Source organism: Bos taurus, chromosome 9, assembly GCF_002263795.3.
Source record: "Bos taurus isolate L1 Dominette 01449 registration number 42190680 breed Hereford chromosome 9, ARS-UCD2.0, whole genome shotgun sequence".
NCBI classification, from domain to species: domain Eukaryota; kingdom Metazoa; phylum Chordata; class Mammalia; order Artiodactyla; family Bovidae; genus Bos; species Bos taurus.
Window position 1 is genome coordinate 34,693,906 of NC_037336.1, and position 17,649 is coordinate 34,711,554.

The 17,649-nt window shown below is 38.7% G+C and overlaps 1 protein-coding gene and 1 long non-coding RNA gene across 5 annotated transcripts in view; one reads left to right on the forward strand and one right to left on the reverse strand.

Moving 5' to 3' along the window:
- FRK (fyn related Src family tyrosine kinase) overlaps positions 1 to 3,653 on the forward strand; it is a 104,386-nt gene extending 100,733 nt beyond the window's left edge. The window contains exon 9 of the transcript XR_009495999.1: positions 299 to 3,653. The gene's annotated coding sequence lies outside the window, so the exon portion shown is untranslated. The remainder of the gene's footprint in view (positions 1 to 298) is intronic.
- LOC112448033 (uncharacterized) overlaps positions 1 to 17,649 on the reverse strand; it is a 56,665-nt gene that overhangs the window by 25,809 nt on the left and 13,207 nt on the right. The gene's annotated exons all lie outside the window — the stretch shown is intronic.

The following is a 17,649-nucleotide window of genomic DNA, read 5'->3' on the forward strand; positions in this document are numbered from 1 at the left end:
TTAAGGCAAGTTGGGGTCATATGCCCAGCCCTAGACCAATAATAGACTGTTTTGTGCTGACTTAGAATAAGTTCTAGGCTTCCCTGGTGGTTCAGATGGTAAAGAATCCACCTGCAATGCAGGAGATCTGGGTTCAATCCCTGGGTCAGGAAGATCCCCTGGAGAAGGAAATGGCTATCGACTCCAGTATTCTTGCCTGGAGAATTTCATGGACAGAGGAGCCTGGTGGGCTAAAGTCCATGGGGTCACAAAGAGTCAGACACAACTGAGCGACTAACACTTTTGCTTTTTTTTTCAGAATATGTTCTGCCACTGAAGCTGGGAATATGGGTACCTTTTCTGGAGATAGGCTGGGAGGCTGGCTTATCTGAATAAAATTAGAGAAGCCTGGGTAGGTGTCCGTTAAGAAAGTAGTCCCCTAGAATAAAGTAGCTATGCAATATACATATAATAGTGTGTGTGTATATACACTTAAACTTTTTGAAACTAAAATGGGCCATGTGGAGCTAACAATTATAGAGTCATTTGGTTCCTTTATGTGTGTGTGTGTGAGTATGTGTGTGTTAGTTGCTCATTGGTGTCTGACTCTTTGCAATCCCATGGACTGTAGCCTGCCAGGCTCCTCTGTCTGTAGAATTCTCCATGAAAGAATACTGGAGTGGGTTGCCATGCCCTTCTTCAGGGGATTTTCCCGACTCAGGGGTTGAACCCTGGTCTTCCGCATTGCAGGCAGATTCTTTAAGGTTTGAGCCACAAGGATTATTGAATAGCAAATATTTGTAAGGGAAGGTCAACACTAATCTTTCTAATTATTTGACTATGTATATTCAAAAGCAGAGACATTACTTTGCCAACAAAGGTTCGTCTAGTCAAGGCTATGGTTTTTCCTGTGGTCATGTATGGATGTGAGAGTTGGACTGTGAAGAAGGCTGAGTGCCGAAGAATTGATGCTTTTGAACTGTGGTGTTGGAGAAGACTCTTGAGAGTCCCTTGGACTGCAAGGAGATCCAGCCAGTCCATTCTGAAGGAGATCAGCCCTGGGATTTCTTTGGAAGGAATGATGCTAAAGCAGAAACTCCAGTACTTTGGCCACCTCATGTGAAGAGTTGACTCATTGGAAAAGACCCTGATGCTGGGAGGGATTGGGGGCAGGAGGAGAAGGGGATGACAGAGGATGAGATGGCTGGATGGCATCACTGACTCGATGGATGTGAGTCTGGGTGAACTCTGGGAGTTAGTGATGGACAGGGAGGCCTGGCGTGCAGTGATTCATGGGGTCACAAAGAGTCGGACACGACTGAGCGACTGAACTGAACTGAACTGAAGGCAACTTCAGTTACTTAAAGTCAAAGAGTCTAATGCAAAGAGCAAATTATAAATAACCAGTTATTAGAAATTAAAAGAAAATAGCTCATTTTCTTTGAGCTTATTTCTAGGAGTTCAATCCTGATTGAACATATACAGAAATGAATTAAAATATTCCCATTTCATTTTGAAAATTCAACTACTATATCATTTTCTTTTTGTAGTAGCTAATAACAATAAATTTTTTCATAAGGTCTGATTTTGAAATGTAAAAAGAAGGTTATCCTTTCTTGTTTTTATACTACCTGAAACCCTCTGACTTAACACGTTTGATTCTTGGAGACATTTATGTTCAAGTTTCTGTCAAACCAATCTATTATTCTTGTTTTTACCTGATGGATCATAGAGAAAAATAATAGATTCAGTTATGAGAAGCAGGAATAGATTTTTAAACTGATATAAAGTTCTTTCCCTGTATAAAATAAAAGGCTCAGGTAAAGATAAGTTGAATTCTCCTACAATGAGCCAGCTCTTGTTAAATTTACCTCCCATAAATTGAAGCAAAGCATTTTCTATGTAATGTTTTATTTATGTAATTCAGTTATTTGGAGGTGGTGGTGAGGGATGTGAGTACATAATTTCATGTGGTATTTCAAATCTCTGTTGACAAAAATCTAAGGATTTTTAAAATAGAAAAAACCCTCAAAATTCCAATAAGCCTCTCTTAAGAAGGTTATGAAGGAAATAGCTTTATGTTGTCTAAGGTCAAAAGAGGCATAAATCTAAGTGACCAGAAATCTGCAAACTGGGCTGCGCAACGGGTCGTCTTAAAGGACACCAAAGAACAAGCCATGGGGAAATATCAGGCCGGCCACATCAGCTCGCGTATTTTGCTCACAATGTGCGTCCGCATGGTGCCTGCACGGATGACTGAACTATAGGGGCCCAAGCTTTTTCCATTCTCTGGTGGCCCAATGGGAACCGCTGCCCTTGGAAGGATGCCGGCTGTCACCCAGCTGGTGTTTCCTAGAGGAAGCAAGGCTCAGCTGGTGATCCGTAGCTTTGCCAAGCATATGCCCAATCTGCAATCCTGTTTTTCGTGAACTCGAGCATGTGGTTTCTGGTCCAAATGGTCTGGTTGGTAGTGTGTTTTCTGGTGACTTTTCAGGACTCTTCACAAAGATATGTGAACTACAATGGCGATAATTTGGATACTTATTCAGATTGTGTGAAAGGCCACTTAAAAAAAAAAAAAGCAAATGAGGCTTTTATACATGGGGAGTGGAATTGCCAGTGAGTTCATCTGGAAATATTCAGTTTTTGTATTTCCTGGCATCATTACAGAGTTTTGGTCTACAGTCTTCAACATAATCCCCAAATTCCATGGAATGGGCTAAAAGAAAAAAGGTGGGAGGTTTGATGGAGAATACTTAGAAATCTTTTAAATCCATGACCCCAGAAATATTTTAATTTTCACTGTATCATCCTTTTACTGCCTACATTGCCCTATTAAACGCCTTCAGATTTGCTTTTTTTATATTAAGGAACTGATGGTAAAACTCTTAGATTATTTATGACATTTAGAAATGAGCTGGAGAATAAAAATAATGTACAAATGTTGAATCTCAGAACTTTAACTAGTTTAGCTTCAGTCTGCACTCAGGTGATACTATCTATATGGGAGTTATAAGATTAAGTCATAAGGAAAGAGACACCCAATTATTTCCTTTTACTTTTCTTGCTTGGGTAGTTAATCTATTAGTCGTCTAAAGCAACAGACTTCAGTGTAACATCTTTTTCATCCTCGTAGAAAGTAGTCAACTCTTCCAGAAAAGGGTAGCAAATCTTGAACATGCCTTAACCATCTAGTTATATGTATTGCTATGCAGGAGATTCAAATCAAATAACATAGGAATCATGGAATTGTATGTTAGGGTGAAGTGGTTAAAAACAACTAAAATTGCTTGGTTTGGAAGGATCTAAACATCGTCTAGTAACAATTTATTGAAATTTTAGAATAGAGGCTTTAATTGTATTAAGTGTAAAGGAAAAAGTTGGTTGATATTAGCCAAATTAGATTTAATTTTTATGGTCCACACAATTGCAGAATAAAATATATCTTAGCTTTCAGTCGTTTTTCAAAATCTACATTTAATTATAGATTCAGAAAGTGGGAAGCAAAGCAGATTAGCCAGTTAGTATATTTTAAAGGTATCTCAGTGAGACTTTTTTCTCTAAAAATGTGTGTTTCTATAGTGTACCCTTTAATACTATTTATGTTGTACAATTACTTGTGAATATATTACACATCTCTGTAACTTATCTGTGTAATAAAAGGTTAAAAAATACCTCTTTTAATTGTACCACTTGTTATAAAGCTATTACTTGCTGTTCAGTCGCTCAGTGGTGTCTGATTCTTTGCGACCCCATGAACTGCAGCACACCAGATTTCCCTGTCCTTCACCATCTCCCAGAGCTTGCTCAAACTCCTGTCCACTGAGTGAGTGATGCCGTCCAACCGTGACATCCTATGTCATCCCCTTCTCCTCCTGCCTTCTATCTTTCCCAGCATCAGGGTCTTTTCCAATGAACCAGCTCTTCGAATCAGGTGGCCAAAGTTTTGGAGCTTCGGTCCTTCCAATGAATATTCAGGACTGATTTCCTTTAGGATTAACTGCTTTGATCTCCTTGCTGTCTAATGGACTCTCAAGAGTCTTCTCCAACACCACAGTTCAAAAGCATCAATTCTTTGGCACTCAGCTTTCTTTATAGTCCAACTCTCACATCCATACATGACTACTGGAAAAACCATAGCTTTGACTAGATGGACTTTTGTTGGCAAAGTAATGTCTCTGCTTTTTAATACGCTGTCTTAATATGTTTGTCATAGCTTTCTTCCAAGGAGCAAGTATCTTTTAATTTCATGGCTGCAGTAACCATCTGCAGTGATTTTGGAGCCCAAGAAAATAAAGTCTGTCACTGTTTCTATTGTTTCCCCATCTATTTGCCATGAAGTGATGGGACCAGATGCCATAGTTTTAGTTTTCTGAATGTTGTTTTAAGCCAGCTTTTTCACTCTCCTTTCACCTTTATCAGAGGTTCTCTTAGTCCTCTTCACTTTCTGCCATAAGGGTGGTGTCATCTGCATATCTGAGGTTATCGATATTTCTCCCGGCAGTGTTGATTCCAGCTTGTGATTCATCCAGTCCGGCATTTCACATGATGTTCTCTGCATATAAATTAAATAAACAGGGTGACAATATACAGCCTTGACACACTCCTTTCCAAATTTTTAATGAATCCATTGTTCCGTGTTCAGTTCTAACTGTTGCTTCTTGACTTGTATACTAGATTCTCAGGAGGCAGATAAGGTGGTCTGATATTCCCATCTTTTTAAGAGTTTTCCACAGTTCATTGTAATCCACACAGTCAAAGGCTTTAGTGTAGTCAATGAAGCAGAAGTAGATGTTTTCTGGAATTCTCTAGTTTTTTCTATGACCCCATGGATGTTGGCAATTTGGTCTCTGGTTCGTCTGTCTTTTCTAAATACAGCTTGAACATCTGGAAATTCTCTGTTCATGTACTATTAAAGTCTAGCTTGGAGGATTTTGAGCACTACCTTGTTAGCATGTTAAATGAATGCAATTGTGCAGTAGTTTGAACATTTTTTGGTATTGCCCTTGTTTGGGATTGGATTGAGAACTGACCTTTTCTAGTCCTTTGGCTGGAGTTTTCTGAATTTGCTGGCATATTGAGTACAGCACTTTAACAGCATCATCTTTTATGATTTGAAATAGTTCAGCTGGAATTCTATAACCTCCACTAGCTTTGTTTGTAGTGATGCTTCCTAAGGCCCATTTGAATTCACAATCCAGGATGTCTGATTCTAGGTGAATGATCACACCATCATGGTTATATGGGCCATTGAGATCTTTTTTGTATAGCTCTTCTGTGCATTCTTGCCACCTCTTCTTAATATCTTCTGCTTCTGTTAGGTCCATATCGTTTCTGTGGTTTATTGTGCCTGTCTTTGCATGAAATGTTCCCTTGATATCTCTAATTTTCTTGAAGAGATCTCTAGTCTTTCCCATTCTATTGTTTTCCTTTATTTCTTTGCACTGTTCACTTAGGAAGGCTATCTTATCTCTCCTTACTAGTCTTTGGAACTCTGCATTCAGATGCATACATGTGCAAGTATTAAATTAAAAAAATTAATTGTGTTCTTCAAAATACTAAAGCAAAGGGTTTTCTTAAAAATATATTTTACCCTAAGTGTTCTATCTTCATTCGTACTGGATTTGTTTATTATGCTAGTTATTTAAAATTAAGGATTTTAACTTGACTTTTAAAGTTGATTTTGCTGTTTCAGAGTTCAAGTTGATTGTGAAGTCACTAATTTATTTCATAGCAAGTAAAATATTTCCTCAGTTGATTATAGTAAAAGAATTTATATTTGTGTGATGGGTAAAGTACATCTGTGAACCTTGGGAATATGGTCTTTTTTTATGCCACATATTTATAGCAGGCTAGCTGCTTTATGCCACCTTTCTCAGAAACCCAAGCAAATGGAAAAACTACCAGCTCTTATGTAGTTTGTAGCTGTGGCAGTGGGAATGACAGTATTGGTAGGTCCCGTGTTGGCAATTAAATCCTTGGCTTGCAATTCATTGGCCATAGTGACATGACTTCACCCAGACACAAGGAGCACTGTATGTGTAATCCTACCATGTGCCCAGTGACAGGGTGCCAGAAATACTTATATTAGTGTTAGTAAATAGCACTAACACTAGCATACCACATTAAAATGTCAAGTAATATTTAAAGGATGTTGAGTGGTGGAAGGTCATGTATACTCATTTACCCATTATTTTTCCTTAATTATTTTATTCATTTGTTAAGCAAATATATATTGATTGCCTGTGAGTAGCAGATAGTGAGCAAAATGCTTGGATAAAATTGTGAACATGAGAGAAATAGACCTTGCTTTCCTAAGTTTATGATCTATTGGGAGAGGCAGATTCAGTTCAGTTCAGTTCAGTTGCTCAGTCGTGTCCGACTCTTGGCGACCCCGTGAATCGCAGCACGCCAGGCCTCCCTGTCCATCACCAACTCCCAGAGTTCGCCCAAACTCATGTACATTGAGTCAGTGATGCCATCCAGCCATCTCATCCTCTGTCGTCCCCTTCTCCTCCTGCCCCCAATCCCTCCCAGCATCAGAGTCTTTTCCAATGAGTCAACTCTTCGCATGAGGTGGCCAAAGTACTGGAGTTTCAGCTTTAGCATCATTCCTTCCAAAGAACACCCAGGACTGATCTCCTTCAGAATGGACTGGTTGGATCTCCTTGCAGTCCAAGGGACTCTCAAGAGTCTTCTCCAACACCACAGTTCAAAAGCATCAATTCTTCGGCACTCAGCTTTCTTCACAGTCCAACTCTCATATCCATACATGACCACTGGAAAAACCATAGCCTTGACTAGACAGACCTTTGTTGGCAAAGTAATGTCTCTGTTTTTCAATATGCTATCTAGGTTGGTCATAACTTTCCTTCCAAGGAGTAAGCGTCTTTTAATTTCGTGGCTGCAATCACCATCTGCAGTGATTTTGGAGCCCAGAAAAATAAAGTCTGACATTGTTTCCACTGTTTCCCCATCTATTTCCCATGAAGTGATGGGACCAGATGCCATGATCCTAGTTTTCTGAATGTTGAGCTTTAAGCCAACTTTTTCACTCTCCTCTTTCACTTTCATCAATAGGCTTTTGAGTTCCTCTTCACTTTCTGCCATAAGGCTGGTGTCATCTGCATATCTGAGGTGATTGATGTTTCTCCCGGCAATCATGATTCCAGCTTGTGCTTCTTCCAGCCCAGCGTTTCTCATGATGTACTCTGCGTATAAGTTAAATAAGCAGGGTGACAATATACAGCCTTGACGTACTCCTTGTTCTATTTGGAACCAGTCTGTTGTTCCATGTCCAGTTCATGTGAACCTTAACCCATAAACCTATAAGCAATCTTACTTTCTCCTATGTCCCTAAGAATTAATTTATTGTCTCCAATCTGCTATCCACTATTCATTCTCTCCTTGCCCCTTAACAACAGAATCTGTGTTCTTGGATCCCAGCTAAAAGATCACATTTCTTATCCTCTTTTTATAGCTAGGAGTACCTATGAGATGTAAGAGAAAGTTGTTTGGCAGGACTTCTAGGAGTGTGTGGAGTGAGGGGGAGAGGCACAAATTAGGGCTGGCAAGGCCAGTCCTGCCCCAATTGTGGGAGGCTGTGTAGTCCAGGTTAGTAATGGACAGACATTGATAGCCTTTAAATTGATAGCATAATCAAATTTGAACTTTTAAAATATTCTTTTCACTAATCTATGGAGAATGGATATGGGGAGACAATTTAGGAGGACTGATTGGGGGAGCAGTGATAATGGGTCAAGTGAGTGGATGGCAGGAGACAGAGAAAACAAACAAACCCACATGAGACTCTGGAGGTAGAAGCAATGGTACTGTTTGTTTCTGTGAATGAGGAATACTTAGGTATCAAGGAGGACCTGTCCTCTAGGAGAAACTAGATATGACATAACAGAAAAGAAGCAAGTAGGGGAGACAATGATCATAGGAGCTAATTAGCTGACTGGTCATCATAAAACATCCAACTTGAAATGTTAATTAAGGAGTTGAATATTTGCACCTGGAGTTCAGAAGTGACGTGTGAAGTGTAAATTCGGAGGAGTTGGCATAAGAAAATCACATGAGAAAAGGGGGCCACTGAAGGAGAGGGTGGAGAATAAGGGCCAAAAAGGGATCAGCGCTTTTCCCTGGGGAGGTGGACATTTAAATTTGGGTGGAAAAGAAGAAGCCAGAAAAGTGGTGAAAAATCAGGAGTGTTATCACAGAAGCTAACAATTAAGGAGCAGACATTTGTATCAAATGTTAATGACAGGTCAAAGACTTTGGAAAGTGAAAGTTTTCCACTAGCTTTTAGCAACTTGGCCCTCCTGAGGAAGTGTGTTCTTGCTGGAGAAACAGGATCAAAAGTGAGACTGGAGTGGGCTGAGGCAGAAGTGAGTGATGAGTGGGGACCACGTCTAGGGCCCTGGCAGTTTCTCCCCACGGGGTTGTGAATGTCAGAGAGAGGCATCAGCTCACTGGGAATGTGGGATTCGAGGTGGGGGATGTGTTTCTAAAAATCGGGGAGACCAGATATTGTTTGGCTGCCATTAGGATGCTTGTTGGACCTTATTTCAGCGGGAGTGGAGTCTGCAGTGTAGGAACATTTACCAATTCAAATAAATCTGAAAGAATAACTGCTGTCTTGCTCACTGCATTTGTACGAGCTATCTAATATGAATATTTCGTTGTTAAACTAAGTATCTTTGCCTTAGGAGAACTAAGGCCTGGAACCTATAAAAACACATTTTGAACAGACACATCTCTTATTCCAGGACCATTTAGTTTTAAGGCAAATGTCATGGTAAATTTTTCTTAGCTGTTTGCTCAAGATTGATCTAGTTTCCTAACATTCTGTAGTAGATAGGTGGCTTTTCTTTGGAAATGTAAGTTTTATCTGGATTAAAGAAATAGGGCAAAAAAAAAAAAATTCAAGTAATTTCAACTAAAGTATCTATTCATTTTCCTTGAACATGATGTCAGGTCTAATTGTTCAAAATATTACAATAAGGCTCATTGTAGAGGAATTATGAAACCCATTTAAAGAGGTGATAAGAAAACTGGGGTTTTAATATTTCAGGGAGAAGACATTTGAACTACCCCCAAGAATATAATTATAAGAAAGAATAAAAGGGAAAAAGAAAGGAAAATAAAGCAAAGAAAGGCAAAACTGTTTTAAGAAAACCTATCATCAAATCTTAGGAAAAATGGTTCTTCCTTTATTTGGCTATTCATCTTATGAATAATGCAAAAACGGTCTTATTTGATTTTAACATATCCTTAGTTCAAGCTGAGTTTTAGGACCTGCGTCAAACAAGTGATTTTGCCATAGAATCTTTCCTGGGCATTATCTGCATCGATCTATTTTCACAGAATTGCAGAATTTGAGAGCTGGTAGAAACTTTGGAGATCATATTGTCAGTCTCTCAGGAGTTTTCTTTCTTTTGGAGTGAAAACTCAGAAACAAAAATAGTAAAAAGCAAGGGGTATTTAGTCATTTGAGAGAGATTTTTTTTTTCAAATAAAATTGCTTAATATACTCCTAAAATCCTTGCAGAATTACTTGAAAATCTCAGAAAAAGGCTTGGCATAAATAAGATTGTTTCAAGTTAATTATCTCTTCCCTATATTTCTGGAGAAATGTACAGCACTTAATTTAGAGAATAGTAAGGATAAGATTCAAGAATTGATTTTGTGGCTGCACATTAAAAATATTTTAAAGCGTGCAAAGTGTGCAATGTTGTGCAAATAGGAATGAGTGCCAATCTTGAGTAATAGCAAAAGTCAAAACAACAGGATAAATGAATTCCACAAGTTCTCAAACTGACCAGCAGGTGGGGGCCCAGATTGCTGCCAAACAGTTTATAATTAGGAGAGAAAAAGAGACCTTAAAGTATTCTAAAATCCTTATATTTAGTCTATGTGGAAAAAAAAAATTCTGGAAGTAAGCTCACTTGATCATAAGTACCTCTGCTCAGACAGAGGTGAAGTGAAGACATTGATACAGATTATGACACAGTGCTCCCAGTTTGAGAGAAGTGCAAGATGACATAATTCCCTTCTCATCAAACTCTAATTATCAAAGTAACTGAGTGCTCCTCACCAAAGTAGAGTTAATGGCATCCCACTCCAGTATTCTTGCCTGGAAAATCCCATGGACGGAGGAGTCTGGTAGGCTGCAGTCTATGGGGTCGCTAAGAGTCGGAAACGACTGAGTGACTTCACTTTCACTTTTCACTTTCATACATTGGAGAAGGAAAGGGCAACCCACTCCAGTCTTCTTGCCTGGAGAATCCCAGGGACCGGGGAGCCTGGTGGGCTGCCGTCTATGGGGTCGCACAGAGTTGGACATGACTGAAGTGACTTAGCAGCAGCAGCAGCAGTCCTCATGAATGTTACTTTTTTGATATACAGTTTCTAGTATTTCAGCTCTTATTTTTATGTGCACTCTGGTTATCTTCCTACAATGCCCAATTATGTTTCCAAAGCACTGAAATATTTTTTATGTATCTTCACTTGTTTTCTTTGCTTATCCATTCTTTTAACAAAGAAGTATGAAGAGACTTTTGTAAAATTAATTTTAAAAAATTACAGGTGTTTAGATTGTTATTAGCACAAAAAGTAAAACATTTTCAGTACTAACTTGCAAAGCTGACAACTAATCATAGTCCATTTTTTCAACCATAGGAGAGTTAAATTATTATACCAGTGAAAAATTGAACAATTTTCCCTACCGTGGTTTAGAATTTTGAGTTCATGAAACAGTAAAAATGATATGTTGTTTGTGGCATTAACTCTACTTAATTTGGAACCTTATAATAATTTTGTTTTCTTCCATTAAATCTTTAATGCATTTTCAGCACAGAATTTAAATATTTTAATATGTCAAATATTGATTTTGTGTTAACATTTTAAGGCTATCTAAATCACATCGATACTTTTTGGTGGCTCTGAAAACAAGTTGATCTGTACTTTATTATCTACTCAATATTATGATTTTAAGTTAATTTGTTGACTGAAGACGAATTATGTCCTTCAAGTTCATTCGATTATGATAATCAGATTTCTAATATTGTGAAAAAGACTTAGTAAGATTCATGCACTTTTTCTGAATAAATGATACAATTGTATTGGGCTGGCCAAAAAATTTGTTCAAGTTTTTCCATAACATCCTATGGAAAAAAACCTGAATGAAGGTGAATCCAATATTTTCTTTTTCACCTTTGATATTACGTGGTTAAATTCTGGTAGTCTCTTCTTTAGTGAGAGGGCTTTAAGAAAGGAAAGCACTACTTGATTAATACTAGAAAAATGCCAATGAAAGGTTGCTTTTGCATCTCATTGTTCTTATTTCCGGGGTAAAATGGATGAAAAAATATAGAATGTTAGAATCCCAGTCTGGTTCTGACATAATGCTGTGCTAAGAGAAAATTTGCTTTGGGGTCCATTTAAGAAAACACTTGATTTACTTATTTTTAAAAATCTTTTTATTTTGTATTGAGGTACAGCCAATTAACAATATTGTAACAGTGTCAGGTGAACAGTGAAGGTATTCAGCCATTACTTATACTTGTATCCATTCCCCCTCAAAGAGTCAGACAGGACTGAGTGACTAATACACACACACATACACACAAACATTCCCCCTCATAAAACCTTTGTAATTACTGAATATTTAGGGAAAAGACATGGGTTCCAGAAAGGGAAAGGGTGATGCTTTCTGAGGAATTTAGGGATTTTTTTTCTTAATGGATCCGACAAGGGGTCCTATTTCCCCTACAACATACTTCCTGTGTTTGGCAAAGGGTAGGAATGAGATAAGAGGGAAAAGAGAAAAAGGGACGTAGGAAGAAGAAAAAATGTAGTTAGCAAGATGGTGAGCTAGTGGAAGAAAACTAGTTCTTCTCTCTTGAGACTAAGTAGTCAGATTTATAGTATCTATTTTGGTCTTAGCTAGAGATTTACTGACAGATCTTTGCCAAATCAAATCACTTAATTCTATAAGCCTTTTTTTTTGCTCTTGGTGAAATATTATTGTTAGTATTTATGAAATGCAATGAGGATTTCATAAACATAAAGCCATGAATATTTCATGAAGATCTGGAGATATTTGGATCTAAGTATGTGTTATTGAATACAGCCAACTCTCAAATCCCACTTAGTGGGTTATGTGTGGATTTAGTTCCGGACTGATATCCCCTTGCTACGAAGTATATTTCTGAGCTGTTGCCCTTCACAAGTTAGTCAGTGTGTAGTTAAGGAAAGCAATCTAATTTAATTTCAGTCTGGGCAGTAAATCTCCTGCAATGAAGGTTGAGATATAAGGAAGTGGGGGAGTGGAGGAGGAGGAGGAACTAATTTGGGCTTTCATTCAATCATCATTCCAACACTTATTCAGCATCTGCTCCATCTGAGGGACTGGGTTAGAATTGGGAATAAAAATATGAATACTAGAGAAAGCCTGATGTGGTTATATGGTAAGGCTTTGAGCTAGATTTGGGTTACTAGTCCTTCGCCTTGAGCATGGTACTTAATGTCTTTGACCCGATATCTGTAAAATGAGGATAGTACCTAGGTCAGAGAGTTGTTTTGAAAATTAAATGAGAAAAGCATTTTCAGTATGCACTCAGTATATGTTAGCTATGAAAATCAAGTCTCAGGCATCTATGGGGAATCTGGGTAAGTAACTGATGAATATAACATTGTGGTAAGTTGTGTCACCCAGACACACATGGTCTATTAGGAAGACTGGGGAGACACACTGAAATCAGACTAGAAGATGAATGCAAATGGAAGAGGATGTTAACACCAGATTTTGAAGAGAATTTCATGCTAAGCCAAGGACCTATATTCTAGTCTGAAAAAACATTGGTGTAAAATTTACAAGCATCTAGTCTGAGTTTCAAGCTCAGATGATCTTTGAAAACTGTTTCCCTTGAGACATGAAAGAACTTAGTTTTACATCTTAAGCTTTTGACTCTTTAGCCCATCAAATATTTGATTTAATTTTTAGGGATCCCTTTATCCAATAAAATTTTTAAAAATCATTTTTACTTTTGACCAGTTTCTATCTACCTTCATTAGCCATATTTTTCAATTTATTCTGTACATTTTTTTTCTATTTTAAAATTAATCTCTTTATTTAGAGGATTTTGGAATTTCTTAGTCCTTGCAAAGTATGTTTATTTGCCTCACAATTTCCTTTCAGTATGGGATATATTGTAGAAGAGAAAGCAGTGATTTAGGACAGGTGGCTCCAGGGTAGCAATGTAGCATGCAATGAATTTTGTGGAAGAGAAGTCCTGTTCCCTAACTCTGTCACCTCCAGCAGACTAAGCAATCACTCTCAGCCTCATTTTTAAGACTCTTAAATATATGCATATCACATGGGATAATGAACATGAAAATGGCCACCACACCAAAGATTCTGAACGATCTAAGTTGGTTCTAGTTTGTGCTCATGGACAGAACTCCCCTTGGAGTTTACAATGATTTTCTTGTCCTAGAGGAAGCTGGCCTTACATTACAGATGACCAAATCTTAGTATAGCACTGGCATACATAGGCAAGCGATATATAATATTTGCATTAATAAACTAAAAAGTGAGACAATGAAAACCTCCACGACTAAAGCACAGCTTCTGTCTCCCTCAGCAGGTTGAAGGTACACACTAAGGGCACACTGGAAATGGTGTGGTTTGCTTATACCTAGATTAGTTGGTGTCTGGTTGTCCCATGGTGAAAATTTGTTTCTAGTTAAGACATCATGCATTTGGAGCCATAGAGCAGATGTGAATAATGGAGCCTGAAAGTCAGGTCAAAAGACATTTTCCACTAGTCATCTACTCACAATCCTGCTTCTACAAAAAAATTAGGTGATAATAAATCTTTTCTTGAAAGCTGTCTACTAAGAGACACATGATAAGGTTCCTGATACATTCATTAGAGCACGGGTATACCTGTGGTGGATTCATTTAGATATTTGGCAAAACTAATACAATATTGTAAAGTTTAAAAATAAAATTTTTAAAAAAAGAAAGAAAAAAAAAGAATACTTGCTTCCAGAATAAATAGAAACAAAGGTATTATTAAATTCTTTTTTGTTTAGGGTTATATTTTGCAAGGATTCTTTATCTCCATTCCCTTCTCTCAATGTGAAATCAAACAAGTTAACTGTGGCTGGGATCGATAGAATCCAAATTTAGTAATAAAAATGGATCATCTCATTTACATAAATTAGATACAAGAAGTACTTTTGTTGTTTCTATTTCCCCCCATGCTAAGAACAAAAGCTAAGTGCTCATGGAGTCTACCTTGGTTGATATGTTTGTCAGGATTGTGACTTAATAATTTGAGGAGACTTGAAAGTCAGAATAGGGAATGGTCTGTCAAATATTAGACTGAGAAGTTTCCACACTATGAGCTGGTTCTTAAAAAAGAGCTCCCTGAGTCATAAAGGAAATTTTCACAAATTTACTTTTATACTTAGATCCCAGGGTGATTCACTATAAGTGCTTTTCTCCATTCTGAAGATACATGTATTAGATCAGGTGTGGGCAGGAATCCCTTAGAAGAAATGGAGTAGCCATCATGGTCAAAAAAAGAGTCCAAAATGCAGTACTTGGATGCAATCTCAAAAACGACAGAATGATCTCTATTTGTTTACAAGGCAAACCATTCAATATCACAGTAATCCAAGTCTATGCCCCAACCAGTAATGCTGAAGAAGCTGAAGTTGAACGGTTCTATGAAGACCTCCAAGACATTTTAGAACTAACACCCCCAAAAGATGTCCTTTTCATTATAGGGGACTGGAATGCAAAAGTAGGAAGTCAAGAAACACCTGGGGTAACAGGCAAATTTGGCCTTCGAATACTGAATGAAGCAGGGCAAAGGCTGAGTTTTGCCAAGAGAACGCAATGGTCATAGCGAACACCCTCTTCCAACAACACAAGAGAATACTCTATACATGGACATCACCAGATGGTCAATACCGAAATCAGATTGATTACATTCTTTGCAGCCAAAGATGGAGAAGCTCTATACAGTCAGCAAAAACAAGACTGGGAGCTGACTGTGGCTCAGATTATGAACTGCTTATTACCAAATTCAGACTTAAATTGAAGAAAGTAGGGAAAACCACTAGACCATTCGGGTATGACCTAAATCAAATTCCTTATGATTGTACAGTGGAAGTGAGAAACAGATTTAAGGGACTAGATCTGATAGATAGAGTGCCTGATGAACTATGGATGGAGGTTCGTGACATCATACAGGAGACAGAGAAAAGCCCATCCCCATGGAAAAGAAATACAAAAAAGCAAAATGGCTGTCTGGGGAGGCCTTACAAATATCTGTGAAAAGAAGAGAAGTGAAAAGCAAAGGAGAAAAGGAAAGATATAAGCATCTGAATGCAGAGTTCCAAAGAATAGCAGGAGAGATAAGACAGCCTTCCTCAGCAATCAATGCAAAGAAATAGAGGAAAACAACAGAATGGGAAAGACTAGAGATCTCTTCAAGAAAATTAGAGATACCAGGGGAACATTTCATGCAAAGATGGGCTCAATAAAGGACATAAACGGTATGGACCTAACAGAAGCAGAAGATAGTAAGAAGAGAATATCTCTTAATATTGGCAAGAATACACAGAAGAACTGTACAAAAAAGATCTTCACAACCCAGATAATCACGATGGTGTGATCACTCACCTAGAGCCAGACATCCTGGAATGTGAAGTCAAGTGGGCCTTAGAAAGCATCACTAGGAACAAAGCTAGTGGAGGTGATGGAATTCCAGTTGAGCTCTTTCAAATCCTGAAAGATGATGCTGTGAAAGTGCTGCACTCAATATGCCAGCAAATTTGCAAAACTCAGCAGTGGCCACAGGACTGGAAAAGGTCAGTTTTCATTCCCATCCCAAAGAAAGGCAGTGCCAAAGAATGCTCAAACTACCGCACAATTGCACTCATCTCACACGCTAGTAAAGTAATGCTCAAAATTCTCCAAGCCAGGCTTTAATATGTGAACCGTGAACTTCCTGATGTTCAAGCTGGTTTTAGAAAAGGCAGAGGAACCAGAGATCAAATTGCCAACATATGCTGGATCATGGAAAAAGGAAGAGAGTTCCAGAAAAACATCTATTTCTGCTTTATTGACTATGCCAAAGCCTTTGACTGTGTGGATCACAATCAACTGTGGAAAATTCTGAAAGAGATGGGAATACCAGACCACCTGACTTGCCTCTTGAGAAATCTGTACACAGGTCAGGAAGCAACAGTTAGAACTGGACATGGAACAACAGACTGGTTCCAAATAGGAAAAGGAGTCCGTCAAGGCTGTATATTGTCACCCTGCTTATTTAACTTCTATGCAGAGTACATCATGAGAAATGCTGGGCTGGAAGAAGCACAGCTGGAATCAAGGTTGCTGGGAGAAATATCAATAACCTCAGATATGCAGATGACACCACCCTTATGGCAGAAAGTGAAGAGGAACTCAAAAGCCTCTTGATGAAGTTGAAAGAGAAGAGTGAAAAAGTTGGCTTACAGCTCAACATTCAGAAAACGAAGATCATGGCATCTGGTCCCATCACTTCATGGCAAATAGATGGGGAAACAGTGAAAACAGTGTCAGACTTTATTTTTTTGGGCTCCAAAATCACTGCAGATGGTGATTGCAGCCATGAAATTGAAAGACGCTTACTCCTTGGAAGGAAAGTTATGACCAACCTAGATAGTATATTGAAAAGCAGAGACATTGCTTTGCCAACAAAGGTCCATCTAATCAAGGCTATGGTTTTTCCAGTAGTCATTATGGATGTGAGAGTTGGACTGTGAAGAAAGCTGAGCGCTGAAGAATTGATGCTTTTGAACTGTGGTGTTGGAGAAGACTCTTGAGAGTCCCTGTGACTGCAAAGAGATCCAACCAGTCTATTCTAAAGGAGATCAGTCCTCGGTGTTCTTTGGAAGGAATGATGCTAAAGCTGAAACTCCAGTACTTTGGCCACCTCATGCGAAGAGTTGACTCATTGGAAAAGACTCTGATGCTGGGAGGAATTGGGGGCAGGAGGAGAAGGGGATGACAGAGGATGAGATGGCTGATGGGATCACCGACTCGATGGACATGAGTTTGAGTGAACTCTGGGAGTGGTGATGGACAGAGAGTCCTGGCGTGCTGCAATTCATGGGGTCGCAAAGAGTGGGACACGACTGAGCAACTGAACTGAACTGAAAGTGATCGTTCATTCATTCATTTTCATTCAGCAAGTATTTTTTGAGTGCTTATTATATGCCAGGTATTTTCTAGGAATAATGAGGCAAACAAAATAGAGCAAGTCTCTGCCCCACATTCTAAGGATGATTCCACCCTTACCCTTACTATGATCCATTATTTCTGCCTGAATCCTGCAGTTTACACAATCAGAAGGGTCGTATTATGGGAATACAAGCATGCGTGTGTGTGTGCTGCATCACTTCAGTCATGTTTGACTCTTTGTGATCCTATGGTCTGTAGCTTGCCAGGCTCCTGTGTCCATGGGATTCTCCAGGGAAGAATACTGGAGTAGGTCGCCATGCCCTCCTGCAGGGGATCTTCCCAACCTAGGGATCGAACCCGTGTCTCCTGTGGCTCCTGCATTGCATATGGATTCTTTGAGGCTCAGCCACCAGGGAAGCCCT